The sequence below is a fragment of the Myotis yumanensis genome, unplaced genomic scaffold (genome assembly GCF_028538775.1).
Source record: "Myotis yumanensis isolate MYYU_CA2020_CCGP unplaced genomic scaffold, mMyoYum1.0.hap1 SCAF_2, whole genome shotgun sequence".
Classification (NCBI taxonomy): domain Eukaryota; kingdom Metazoa; phylum Chordata; class Mammalia; order Chiroptera; family Vespertilionidae; genus Myotis; species Myotis yumanensis.
This window is the reverse complement of record NW_027223753.1, coordinates 138336981-138351782: the sequence shown is the minus strand read 5'-3', so window position 1 is coordinate 138351782 and position 14802 is coordinate 138336981. Positions and strand designations below refer to the sequence as shown.

At 42.6% G+C, this 14802-nt stretch overlaps 1 protein-coding gene across 5 annotated transcripts in view; it reads left to right on the top strand.

The window, feature by feature from the left end:
* The window catches only part of CMSS1 (cms1 ribosomal small subunit homolog), a 393986-nt gene that overhangs the window by 324715 nt on the left and 54469 nt on the right, over positions 1-14802 (top strand). The gene's annotated exons all lie outside the window — the stretch shown is intronic.

Here is a 14802-nt window from a genome sequence, read left to right as displayed (position 1 = left end):
GACATGGTGTAAGCACAGGGCAGGAATGCGCATGGTAGGTTCAGCGATGGCAAGCTGCTCCCATGCCTGGAGGACAGGGTTATGGTGTCCAGCTTTGTACGAGGTAAAGTACAGTTGTTATTTGCCCCCAGAATGTTAAAACACCATAGATGCTTTGATGTTAGATGTAGTAACTGTACTCCACGGGCAGTGGGAAACCACCAGAGGCCTTTTGGCAGGAAATCATAGTTAAGGAAGTGTAGTGGGAAATCCATAGGGTTTAGAACCAGAAGGCTTTTTGTGGGACACTGGAATGTTACACCTGAAGAGAAACATAAGGCTCATCTATTTTTACCTCTTGTTTCACTCACCAAAAGTGTGTGCCCTGGCTTGAAATTTCACACCAGTGGGTGCTCTGTACCCTACATAAGCCTGAGGAAGGATGCTGGGACCTCAGAGGCCAGCTGTGGGGTGGGGACAAGCAATGGGTGAGGCTGCGCCAGCATGGGGACCAGGAACATAGATTTCGAGGAGGGGGGCATTTCAACCCTACAGGGAGAATGTGGGAGGGCGGCTGCAGGATGATTCCAGGTGAGCTGCCTCGTTGGGGCCAGATCCCAAGCAATAGCTAGGGAATGGGGATCAGGTGACATGGAATCATAAGAATCAATAAGAATTATGCAAGAAAGCTGAACCCCATCCAAATAAACTAGGTGCTGAGCAACTGTCGTCCTAGCAATCTTTCTCCTGTTTCCTTGCACTGAGGAAACAGGAGAAAGATTGATCTAAAGGGCTGAGCAAATCAGGACTTAGTGGAGAAAGGCTGCTGTTCATCTGGTAGACAAGTACCCAGGACTTCTCCAGGCCTCCAGAGAGCATCCCTAGGCAGGAAGGCAATTCTGGGCCTCCTTTCTTGGCATGGACGAGCAGCCTGCCAGACTTGGTCCTCACTGACCCAAGAAACAGGACACAGTCCGAAGACTCAGAATCTTCCGTTAGCCACTGGATGGTATTGAGGAGGCAGGAACAGGCACCCAGGGCACTTCTGAGTTTCCAAACAACTCAGCTGTTCTGGTCATCCTAGCCAGGGGTCCTCAAACTTTTTAAACAGGGGGCCCGTTCACTGTCCCTCAGACCGTTGGAGGGCCGGACTATAGTTTTAAAAAAACTAGTCAGCTGCTAAGCAACAGGCAGCGGCGGCAAAAACACCCGGCAGGCCAGATAAATGTTTTCGGCGGGCCGCATGTGGCCCGCGGGCCGTAGTTTGAGGACCCCTGTCCTAGGCCATAGCCAAATGGCAAAGGTGTTCCACTCAGACCAGTTTCACAACAGCTTCCCAGGAAAACCTTGTGCTGTCTTTATTCTTAAGTGTTCTAGTGCTTGACTTTAAAGTTCTTCTGTGATTTTTCTTAAGAAACTACATGATACATATATATATATGAGCAACTCTGCTTTCAACCACAAATATCTTAAAATGAGCAAAGGCTAATCCCCCCTATTCAGAATGCATTGTGTGCCAAACCTGGTGGTTTCAACCAATCAATCTGAAAGTTTCTAATTGTAGCCATAAGTTAGGTCTCCATTCTCTCAGCTTCTCAAGTTCAGTCAGGGTGGTCCTGGTTAAAATGAAAATCCTCCAACATAAATAGAAGATTTACAGTAATATAATAGTATTTGTGATGATAGAAACATAAAATAACATTAAAAAGATGGCCCTCTTCTATTGTTTTTTATTAGTAGTATTATTATTTGCTATTTTATTCACTTCATGCATCTGTTTAGCAGTGATTTGTTGCCTGTCTGCTCTGTTGGGTCACTATCCGTGCACTCGAGATATGGCATTGCAAAAGTAGATGTTACTGGTTCCAACCGCCTTAGAATTCTAAAGTCTATGGGAAGAATCAAATAAAAACAAGTTAACAAATAAGCCAGATAATTGCAGTTTGTGGTAGTACCATGATAAAAAGTAAGAGAAAATTGTGGCAGAGAGTGGAGAGGGATGGGAGTGCCTCCTTTTGATAACAGAGGAGACCTCAGTGATTTGAAGGAGCAAGACCAGGAGGAGCAGACCAAGTATGGGAGCAACTGCCTAAAGGCCCCAAGATGAGAAAGGATCGGCATGTTCTAGGAGCCCCAGGAGGTCAGTGTGGTTGGGTGTAGCAGGGCAAGTAGGAGAACAGAGAAAGGCTGAGGGTTAAGTGGAGACCCAGTCATGACAGAGCCTTGTGGTTTGTGGTAGGGAGTGTAGGTATTATTCTCAGTATAAAATCAAACTGCTGTGTGTAACCTTCCAGGTTAAAATTCCTATTCATGTTCTAAAAAGATCTTTCTGGTTCTCCTGTGGTTACTGGGGGGACCAGCCACGGCCTGAACCAGGTGCTGCCAGGTCGTGCTCTGGGGTTTTCCCGAGGGTGCTGACCTGAGAATTCTTGGACTCTAGGAAACCTGTCATTAACTTTTCTCCACCTGCTTTTCCTCTAAATGCCACAGCCATTTCTCTCTGTGCTTGATGGATAATAGAAGAAAAGATGCCAGAAGCACTGACTTGCAGGTGAGCCAGTTCAGGTAGAGTGCTGGCCCTAACACCTTTTATAGGAATCTTGCATGTCATTTTCACTTTGCAAGTTGGTTATATTCATGCCAGTTTCCCACTGTTCTTCACTTTGCTCCTGATCCACAGAAAGTATTCAGTAAATGTTGTTAAATTGACTTGACCTGGATTCCCAGTGGTGTGAGTAGAGGGGGAGACTTAGGAAGGCCCATGGGGTCCTCTTCACATCCTCTCTGGGGATTGTATGTGTCAGTGGGTGACCAGGGCTTTTAAAAGAGTTAGTATTTTCTATCTGTGGTGTATGCAATTCAAGGGTGAATAAAATGACTCTCTGCTAGGATAAAAGGTGCTATGTACATGCAAAAAGTTTTTAAAGAGCATCTGGTTAGAGTTTAATGTGGCTGAAAAACATCCCTATTTTTTTTCATGTTTCAATTACGTGAATATGGCTAAAGTGTGCTTTGGAGATTTTCCAAAATAAAAACACTTGAGGTGAGAGAAATTTCAGCCCCAACAATAACTTGAAAATTGGAAGTTGGAATAGCAACTGTTTTTTCAACTGTCTTAACTCTGTCACCAACACTATGATGATTTGATCACATGTGACATGTCTGGTTTCTGGCCATTAAATTGCACACTTCAGCTATAGGCATAAGTCTTTCCCTTCTTTTCTTTCACCATGTGTCAGGTTGGGGGCAGAAGTGAGAAGGATGGGAGAAAGCAAGAGTTGGGGAGCCTTTCCATTGGCCCCAGGTTACAGCTGGTGACCCTGATATTCTCCGAAGCCTCATGTGATTCAGGCCCTGCAGCAAACCAGTCATAGGGAAGCTCTCTTCTGTTCCCCACAGTCCTCACCATCCCACTTGTTATTCATGTGCCGTTAGCTTGTGTGAACATCAAGGACATCCCAGGAGGGGAAATGCATCTCTAATGGGAAAGGGCCCCCTGGGAGCTATGTGGGGAGGAGACAGCACTCCTTTGGAAGGTCATGGACACGAAGCTCTTGGTGCGGTGCCCGGCACAGAGCAGTCACTCACTGTTTGGTGGCAGCAGCTGCTACCGCTGTTATTTTTATTATTGAGGAGTGGTTTATAAATTGATTAGGTTTATATGAGTCTCATGTTGTCAGATACCAGCTTCCAGATCTACTGTTTCCACTGTTTCTCAGGCCCACCAACCCCTCAGGCATTGCTTCATGCCCTCTTTAAAAAGGGAGCTTTGGGCCCTCTTTAAGTAAGGGGTTTTTATCCTCATTTATTCCTTGTATTTTAGTCTCTTCTGTTCATGGTACTCTAGTCATTGCAACATCTCCATGTGGAAATTGGCATTGCTTCTTATTGCCACTCTGAATGTCTTTAACGGGGGGGGAATAAGTCTTCAGAAGTACAGTGGTACATACCTATACCTTTCTGGCCACACGGTTCATGCCCCGCTTCTCCCTCTTTCCCCATACAAAAGGTTGTTTTCTTACCATCTCACCTCAGGGCTTTTCATGACAGAACATAACTCAACTAATTTTTTCTGTCATCTTTTGCACTTTGCTAAAGAGCTCTGAGATCTCAATTTGCTGGAAAAGAAGGAGCATAATACATCTGATCCCTCACTTAAGGAGGCAGGAAATCATTTCAGTTATGGGCCTGGGAGACACGTCTATTTATAAAAGAAAGGGGTTGCTATTTCTCTGACTGCTAGCTTCCTTCTTTCTGCCCCCAAACCCACCTTTGGAAGTAATGGCTGGGCATCATTCTCAATGAAATAAATATTGTAATGGGTCAAGTAATTAGCAGGCAGAATTATGTTTAGGCTGTAACCTGACTCTAATTGCTGACCTCAGAGAATTAATTTCATATGACATAGCACCTTAGCTGGCTTCGAAGTTTCCACTCGTCTCTCCCTTCCCTCCTGATTGCTTTTTCTATTTCTGGGCTTGTCGTGTCTATGAGTCAGATGGCCCCAGACTCTTCCTGTGGATGAAAGGGGCACTCCTAACTTGGATGTATTTTCTGCATATATAAATTACAAAAAGGAAAACTCTTGTGTCCGTTCCTTGGCCTAAAAGTAAGGGAAACTGGAGGGTTGAGTGAGGAAAGTATAAAATATCCAATGTAAATAAAGGCTGGCCCTGGGGCCTGAATGCAGCAGGATGTGCAGTGGGATAAAAAGGCTTTCGCGAGTAATGCTTTTCTATATTAAAAGTAGTCATAAGGGATGTGAGATGTGTAAGGTCCTGATAATTTTTGCCACCACGTCCTAATTGTGAAGTTAAAACAAGTTACAAAATGAGATTAAACATCTCTATGAAGGCCTATTTATTTCTTCAGCATGGTGCATAGGTTTTTGTCTTTTCCCCTTAGCAAGTGTGGAAACAGTCACAGGTCCTATCTCCCTGGGTCCTGAAACTATTTCAACAGCTAATGAGTTCACTGGGGCCTTACCTGCTTTGATTTTCATAAATGGAATTTGTTACAGGAGTTCAGAAACTGTAGCACACTGACAAAACAGTGTGAAAACCAGTATCACCTTTCCTTTTTTCAGAGTTCAGCTTTTTATTGAAGGGTTACAAAAGAGCTTTAGTCAGAAAGACCAAAGCCCGTGTCATCAGATTCTTCTTTCTTTGCTTCCCCTTTCTCCTCCTCAGCTGGGGCAGCACCCACTGTCTAGGCAGGCCCACCAGCCCCCACACTGCAGATGAGGCTCCAATGTTGACATTGGCCACAGCCTTAGCAAACAAGCCTGGCCAGAAAGGCTCAACATTTACACCAGCTGCTGTAATGAGGGCATTGATCTTGTCCTCTGTCACTGTCACCTCATGTTTGCAGGATAAGGGCCGAGTAGATGCAGATAAGCTCTGAAGGGGGGCTATGGTATGGGCTGCTAGTCCCCAGGAAAGTGAGGGCCTCCCGCAGCAGGGCCTTAGCTTCCTTGGAATGACAAAGTGCCTTTCCCACGAGACCTGAGTCACCTTTTTATTTTTAATCCTTGCTCAAGGATATGTTTCCATAGATTTTTTCTTTTTTTTTTCTTTCTCTTTTTTTTTAGAAAGAGAGAGAGAGAAACATTGATGTTGATTGGTTGTCTCTCACAAGCACCCTAACTGGGGATAGAACTGCAACCCAGGCATGTGCCCTAGCTGGGAATGGAATCTGCAGCCTTCTGGTGCCAGATGACTTTCCAACCAACCAACCGAGGGCCAGAATCACCTTTTAAGGTCTAATTCAAAGCTGTGAAGTCATCAAAGGAAGTTGCTGTGCATCCCTACTTGTATTGGATTTATTAAGAACCTAAAATCCCCTGAGAAACTGATTGGTGTGTTGTTGTTTTAGTCTGTGGCTACTCTGAAGAATGACAAAGTGTTCTTTTCCACATTGGCTCCTAAAAACTTAGACCCAAGTTTGTACCCCATCAATTGCAAAAATATAGGGCATTATAACATCTTTATTGGAACTCTGATTGATTTCAGGTCTGATTCTTACATTGCTTTCACATTTGCTCCCACTTTTAATTTATACTATTTTTTATTATATTTTTTGTAACCCTGTAAGCTGCTTAAATCCTTCCTAAAATAAGATAACCCATAGTTAACCAATAGCTACATACTTTTTAAAACTTAGAGAATAAAGTTGAGCAGAGAGGGAGGGAAGGAACTAAGGGGCAAAAGCAGGCAGGTGGGCAAACTATGAAAGTGTCAGCAACTTAATCTCCCGAGGCCTCAGTTTCTTCATCTGTTAAATGCTGACCTTCAGAAATTTTGTGGGGCTCAAAATTATTTTTAGACCATGAATATGAATACATTTTATAAATTACAAAGCTCTGTGCAGCTTTATTGTGATTATTTTTTAAGATGTTATTAATTAAGGCAATTCTCCAATGCTAATGCTAAGCCCTTGACCTAGTCCTAATCTCTGTCCAGTAGAATGCACTTCCCTAGGAAGTGTCTGTTCTAAGAGAAGGGCCTGGGCTCTTCTGAGAGCCTTCTTAGAGGTCCCCTCCAGCAGAGAACTATAATCTCTTGACCACCACAGAAGCAGTGCCCTCTCCCCAGGGTAGCTCTGAAATCTGCAAGCCTGATGGACTTTTATACCTGAGCCAGTCCAGAGGCCAGAACATCTACATTGTCACCAAAACCTGGAAAATAGTTGGTCAGCAAATCCTCTTTACCTGAGTGTCTCAGCATCCTCCGGGATATTTGGTGAGGACATCGCACAAGATCCCCCAAAACCAGCCCCTCCTCCGCTCCATACATGTTCTCATTTAGATTTGGGGATCTCAAGAGTACCCCACCTCCCACTTAGAAGTTTACAGAACTGTCATTTCATTGCTGACCCAATTTTAAAATTAGAACCTATTGGAGGAAGGGGATGGTATTCTGGGGGAATGGGAAGCATGAAGACAGCCTTTGGTGATCACTGCTTGGCCACTGTTACTAATGACCTTCTTTAAAAGGTCAAGTGAGTTGAAGCAGAAAAAATAAAAATAAAAGGAGAGACCGAGAATCACACCCGCAATGATCCATTCTCATTAGAAGCCCGTTATTCCTGCAAGCAGATTCTGGTCAGGTAAAAGCTCCCCTGCGCACCAAGCATAGGCCAGATTCCTCAGTGTGGCAGAAAGGAGGCAGCACCATTGAGTGTGAGAGTGAGAGCCCCAGCTACCCGTATAGGAATGCTTGCCCGCTGCACCTGGGCCTGGGGATCAGGGCTGGCCCTGCACTTCCCAAGCCCCAATTCTGAACAATGAAGGTGATTGTGAGGATTAAATTAGGCACATAAAGTGCTTAGCCTGGGGGTGGGGGAGGGGAAAGGGTGACCTTTATCAGCTGGACCCCGCCCTCTCTAGAACTTCTCTTCCCAAAGCACCTATGCGCAGCTTGCCCATTAGGACTTCCCCGGCCCTCTCACATCTGCCTTTTCACATGTTCTCCAGTGCTCTTTCCTGTCTGTGCATCAACTTCCTGCTCTTTCTTCAACATCCAGATGAGATTCACTTCTTTTTGAAAGTGTCTGATGCACCAACAGAGCATAGAGTTCTGCCCTCCTCATCCTCCTACTGCTGCATACTCTGCACATTGCATTTAATTGTTTGTCACAAGATCTATAATTGGTTGATTTCATTAAGAATCCAAAAGAAATTCCAGTGTCGGACTGCAGTGGGAAGGCCAGGGAGGGTTGGGGGACAGGAGGGAGGGGAGTAAGAGATCAACCGAAGGACTTGTATGCACCCATATAACCATAACTAATGGACATAAGACACTGGGGGGTAAGGGAGGACAGGGGCTTGTCAAGGGCGGGGGGCGGGGGGGAGGACACTTATTTAATACCCTTTGTAATACTTTAAGCGAAAAAAAATAAAAATAAAAAATAAAATAAAAAAAGAAATTCCAGTTTCTCTTACAAAGAAAATGATGACATGTGGTACAGAAGTTGTTACTGTGTTTTACAACTGTAAACACCATAAGAAATCCTGTGTTGTAAAAGCTAAGCCAAGACCACTAAATACATATTTCATTGAGGTACAATTTACATTTATTGAGGGTCTCAATAAATCTTAAGTGTACTTTTCAATCAGTTTTGACCAAGACCTAGAACATTGCAGTCACACTTGAAAGTTCCCCAAGATCCCCTCCCAGTCAATCCCTACTCCACCCCACACACAAAAGCAACCACTGCTCTGTTTCTGAAATTCTATGTGAATGTCCCCTACTCTAGAAATTCATATAAATGGAATCATAGAAAGTACTGCTTTTATTCAGTAATGCTTTTGTGACTCATCCATGTCATTGTATTTACCAATAGTCCATTCCTTTTATTACTCAGTAGTATTCCATTATATGAACACTAGAGGCCTGGTGCACAAAATTCGTACGGGGGTGGGGGGGGTGGAGAGGAGGTCCCTCAGCCCAGCCTGCACCCTCTCCAATCTGGGACCCCGCTCACAATCCAGGACTGCTGGCTCCCAACTGCTGGCCTGCCTGCCTGGATTGTCCCTAACCACTCCCCTGCTAGCCTGATCGACACCTAACTGCTCCAATGCCGGCCCGATTGGCCCTAACTGCCCTCCCCTGCTGGCCTGGATGCCCCCAACTGTCCTCCCCTACAGGCCTGGTCCCCCCTAACTGCCCTCCCCTGCAGGCCTGGTTGCCCCCAACTGCCCCTGCAGGCCTGGTCCCTCCCAACTGCCCTCCCCTGCAGGCCTGGGTCCCCCCAACTGCCCTCCCCTGTAGGCCTGGTTGCCCTCAACTGCCCTCCCCTGCTGGCCATCTTTGACCACATAGGGGCGGCTATCTTGTGTGTTGTAGTGATGGTCAATTTGCATATTACCTCTTTATTAGATAGGATATCATAGTTTATTTATCTGTACTCCTGTTGCTAGGCATCTATTACATTGTATTTTTTTTTTTTTACTTTAAGTTATCATATCGTAAAATTAGCCTTTTTTTTCTTTGACATACAGGTCTATGAATTTAACAGCCATACAGATTTCTGTGGCCACCATCACATCAGGACTATGCACACAGTTTCATCACCATAGAAAACTCCCTAATGCTATCACTTTCTAATCCCACCCTACCCCCACAAAAGACCCTGACCACTTCATACTTGTTCTTCATCACTGTAGCATCACATTGCATTTTAATTGCTTATACAGATCTGTCGTTCTCACTTGTCAGCTTCTCAGAGTAAGGACCATATCTTACTTACCTTGCTTCCTCCTGGGCTTACTTAGCACAATACCAGGTACATAACGGGTGCTCATTAAATATTTGAAGAATGAATGAATAACTGTCCATGTGCCCACATAATAAATCCCTTCATAATTTTTAGGAGGGAAGAAGTAGAAAACTAAAGGAAACCAGCAATAACTTGTTCTTTTTAAGAAAATCTTGGGTCCTTTTTTTACAGTAATAATGATTTTATGATTTGAAGAAATTCTAAAGAGTGCTGTCTGGTAATTGCCACTTGAGAGAATATGTTGAGTCATACAAAATGAGTAATCTCCTATAAAAAGAGTTCAGCAAATGTTTAATTATACTAAGAATATCACTGCTGGTTAAGTTTGAACATGGAAATTAAAAGGAAGAATTTTAACATGGTTCTTTGCCTACTACCTATTTTTAAGTATATTCCAGAACTCTAAAATTCTCTCCTGGAGTCTCTAATATATTTCCCAGGCATTCTTAGCTGTATAAGGATTCTCTACACTATACTTAGAGAAACTCAATATTCACGCTGTTACTTTTGAATGAGATTTTGGTTTCCATATGTTCTCCTAAACCAGTGTCATCCTTATCTAAAATTTATTTTAATAAATCCATTATTCTTGCAAGTGATACTTGGTTCTCATAGTTAGTGCCTCCCCTAGAGCATATTCAGTTCTTTTCAGCTCCAACTTTACTTTTTTTACTCTTCAGTGTTTATTGATATTTCTTTTTTCATTAATCACAATGCTTAAATACCTCTCTCTATATCCTTTTTATCCTCTTAACTTCACCCACCAAGACATTATCTTTTACAAACTGAGCCCTTTGTCAACTCCATGTCACATTTCTTTAAGCAAATAAATTTTCTCCATGTGTTTAGCATATACTCCTGAGTCCTGTAGCCTATTTCCTCTTTTAAAACAGAAATGGGGAAACAGCTGTTTCTCCATTCCTATAAAGTGTGTTCTGTTTTATAGATCATGCTGGACAGCTCTGTTTTGATGTCTGCAATATTACTTGGTCCTTGAAATTGTGAATTTCCGGGACCTGAATTTCCCTCTCACATTAAGGAAAGAAAGATTGATTCTGCTAGATGTTTCAGTGTGTTAAACAGGCCATGAGGTCTTCTCTGTCGTTTGTTTTGGTAGCTACTGAAGGGCTCACATGCCTTCTGCCTTGGAGCACAACAACGTTTTTAACTGTTAAGATTGATATTATGTGGTCATCTCATTCTGTGTTTCAGGAGATGATTAACTGTATCTGCCAGATTCTATGCTACTTGGAGGGCTTACAGGGATGGAAGGACACCGTGCTCTCAGATAGCTACTGTCCAGTAGTGAGGACAGATGCAATATGATGACTGGTCTAATTACATGATACATGAGCTATAACAACTACCTAGAGGAGCAGTTGGCAAACTATGGCCCATGAACTGGCTGCCTATTTTGTATGTAAAGTTTTGCTTTATATAACCATGCCCACTCATGTACACGTTTTCACTGGGTAGTTTCAAGATTCAATGTGTAGAGATCATGTGGCCCACAAGCCTGGAGTATCAGCTACTTGGTCCTCTAATGAAAAATTTGCCAACTTCTGGCTTAGAAGAAGGAACATTGAGAAAGTATATGGTCACCAGAGAATAGGGTATTGGATGTCCCTTGGAGAATGCCAACATTTTAAGGGACAGATAAAAGGAGACAGTGTGGTTTGAGAACCAAACCATAGTGTGCCAGAAAACAAAGGAGGAGTGCCAAAAAGTTGATGGTTAACAACATTGTCGAATGTCCCAGAGCAATCAAGTAAGGTGATGGTTATGATGACCATTTCCTGAGAATTTACTTGTGTGGGGGATTGTGCGCTAAGCAATTTACATGCATCATGTCGGGACTCCATGTAACAACACTATAAGGTAGTCACTATTAATATCCCCATTTTATAGATGAGGAAATGAAGGCACAGAAAGAACAAGTAAGTTTTCCAAAGTCACACAGCTTGTAAATGCAGAGAAAGCATTTTAATCCAGGCAGCCTGATTCTAGAGATCCGGTAATTTTAATCCCTGTGCCATATTGATTTGGCATTTAGGGAATCATTGATGGCCTTTGCAAGACTAATTTCAGTAGCATGAGGAAGGTGGAAGAAAGCTTCTAATAAGTGATAATGATGTTTACCATGGACTATGCATTGTTCTGTTTTTACACTAACTCATTTTATCCTCTCAACTACTTCATTATATATGTAAGAAAATCACAGCACAGAAAGGTGAACTTACTTGTCCAAAGCCAAAGAGCCATTGAGTGACAGAGGTGTAATGTGAAATTCTGTAGTAAAACAGCTTAACCTCCATACCTACATCCTTACTAACCTTCATCTATTCCTGGCCCTTCCCCAGCTTTTTCAGCAATTTTGGCCTGAATCTGGAGCTCCCTCTCTTGCTATTCCCTGCATCCTAATGTGACAGCCATTTAGGAACATAAAAAAGAAGAATGCTCAATATATTTTTAAAACAATATGGTGTGGTACCTATGAAGAGTCAGAGGCAGATCAGTGGAACCAGACCCTAGCGTATGTATGCTTTATGTTTTGATTAAATGAAAGTACCATAACAGTCAGTGAGGAAGGAAGCATCATTCAGAAAGATGTTAGGACAATTGATTAAATATTTGGGAAAATAATAAAGTTAGAGCTTCACTTTATATCATTCAACAAAATCTACTCCATAGCATTTAAGTTAAATGTTTTAAAAAAATTAGCCTATTTAACCATTATTTGAGAATTGAATCATTAATGTGAACATTGATTGCTGTACTATAATGTCACTGTCCAAACTACTTCGCTCATTTGAGTCCTTGCATCTATTTGTTTTTATAGTTTTCTCTTCTCTCCCTCCACTTTAGGATATGCACTGTCACTTTTCATTTCCCTCAAATGTCTGTCTTTCTAAACCTGTGCCCCTCTTGAAATTTACTATCAAGAGTTAATATCAAGAGTTCCTGCTATGCCCTAGCCCAGAGGTGGACAAACTTTTTGACTCGAGAGCCACAATGGGTTCTTAAACTGGACCGGAGGGCCGGAACAAAAGCATGGATGGAGTGTTTGTGTGAACTAATATAAATTCAAAGTAAACATCATTACATAAAAGGGTATGGTCTTTTTTTTTTTTTAGTTTTATTCATTTCAAACGGGCTGGATCCGGCCCACGGGCCGTAGTTTGCCCACGGCTGCCCTAGCCAGTTTTTCTTAGTGGTTAGAGCATCCGCCCTCAGACTGAAAGGTCAAGAGTTCAGGTACCTCGGTTGCAGACTCGATCCCTGGCCCATTCCCAGCGCATGCAGGAGGCAATCAGTCGATATGTCTCTCTCACATCGATGTTTTTCTCTCTGTGTGTCTCTCCCCTTCTCTTCTACTCTCTCTAAAAATCAATGGAAAAATATCCTTGGGTGAGGATTAAAAAAAACACATGCTTACCTTTTTACAATGTAATTTCTCTTCTAGAAATGTGTTCTAGTAAGAAATACATAAAATGTTACAAAGTTATCTATTATGATATATTTGCAAAGGCAAAATTTTGTCTAATTAATGATTAAAGAACAAATAAATGTAATGTAGGCAAACAACATGTTGTTATATAGCCATTGAAAATGTTTTTCAAGACTACTGGAGATGGGAAAATGCTCATGATAGAATGTTAAATGTATTTGGAATTATATTTGGTATGTAATTCCAGATATATAAAGTCGTGTGGACGTGTGTGTGCATGTGTGTGTGTATACACACTGAGACAGAAAAAAGGTGGAAGTAAATGTGTCAAAATTATAATAGATCTCTTGTTATAGTGGGACCATCTTTGTATAGTAACTAGAGGCCTGGCACACGAAATTTGTGTGCAGGTACGGTCCCTAGGCCTGGCCTGCAATTAGGGCCATCTTCCCCAGCTGCCGATAGCCAGCCCCGCCCCCTGCCACCACCCACCGGCCATCGGGCGATCGGAGCCTACCGGCTGAGGGGAGGGACCAAGAGGTCGGCCGTTCCCACCTGCTTGCTGGCCCTGCCACCCACCCCCAGTTCCCTGTTCACGATCAGGCAATCGGAACCTGGCGGCCACATCCCCCTGGTTCCCTGTTTGCCATTAGGCTATGGGAGCCTGCTGGCCAGAGAAAGGAACCGAAAAGTGGTCAGTGCGCATCATAGTGACTGGTCAAGCGGTCGTTCTGGTCGTTCCACCGTTAGGGTCAATTTGCATATTACCCTTTTATTATATAGGATACCAAATTTTTGTTTCTTTTTACTTGTCTTTATTTTCTGCAATCTCTACAATTAGTATTACCTTTATATCAGGGAAAAGTAAAAAAAAAAAAATTAATGATGACCCCATCAAATTGGTAGTATAGTTTTGACAATTCAAGTCTTATTTTAGTCTCTCTTATCTGTTTATCTCATTAGATTGTTACATCTCAGCTTCATCCCATATCATCGTGTAGGACATCATTCCAAACACAAATCCCTCTCTGTATATTTCCCATGTAGTGGGTAATTCGTTGATAGGTTAATACCTCTAAGCCTAGTTTACCAGTAGGAAACTTTAAGGATGGAGTAACAGAGTGCCTTGTCCTAAGCTACAGAAAACGGTGGTTAAGATCTGGCTTTTTCCATTGAGAAGCTACATAAGAAAATTAAGCATTCTGAAGCAGAGCATGTGAACATTACACCCACTTTTAATGATCCACACAATGTACATTAAGGGCATACAGTGAGTAATCTGATAGGTAGTTGGGGTCTCTGTGAAGGCTATGGGGCAGTCTTAATAGAAACAGTGTGCTTTTCCATTGTAACATTTCTCTTCCTTGGGATCCCACTTTATAGCAAGGTGAATGTGTAGCAGACCTCACTGCAGCCTCATAAGCTGTTTCCTTATGAAAATTTCTGTTCAGAGGACATGATGTAACTCACCATATAACAGGCCATGTTCACCTTTTTTATTTACTTTTTTATTTTACCTATGCCTCTGTACTCCTGCATTCCACCTCACTCTGGAAATTTTGACTTGTCCAAGGATACAGCATTTTTAATAGAAATTGGCCTGAGCCAGGAGAGAATCATAAATCACAGCAGTATGACTTCAGTTCACAAATGGGAAAACTGTGGCACAAAGTGATTTGCCTAAGATCACAAAAGTTGGAACTATAATCTAGGCCTTCTAAGACCTCCTTCATCACTCCTCTACGCTGGCACTTCCCAAAATGTGCGCACAGAGTACTGTTCTGGCAGTACTAACAGTTGTGCTGCACAGAGCTGAGGTCAGGGGTCAGATAAGTCTGAGGATGACCTCATTTCCATCCCCACACTTGGATAGTAATGCATATTAATATATTAAAGAATCCTTGCAAAAAGACAGATACTAAACAGATGGGATGTGGGAATGACAAGCATAAACCAGGACTAGCCTAGGCAAACATAATATGTTTTCTCCACTGCTAAAATACAGGATGGAGGTGGCTTGTGGGGGAGAGTTACTAACACATAACTGGGCAAATTGAGTAGGTTTGTTTGTTTGTTTCTTTGTTTGTGTTAGAGGG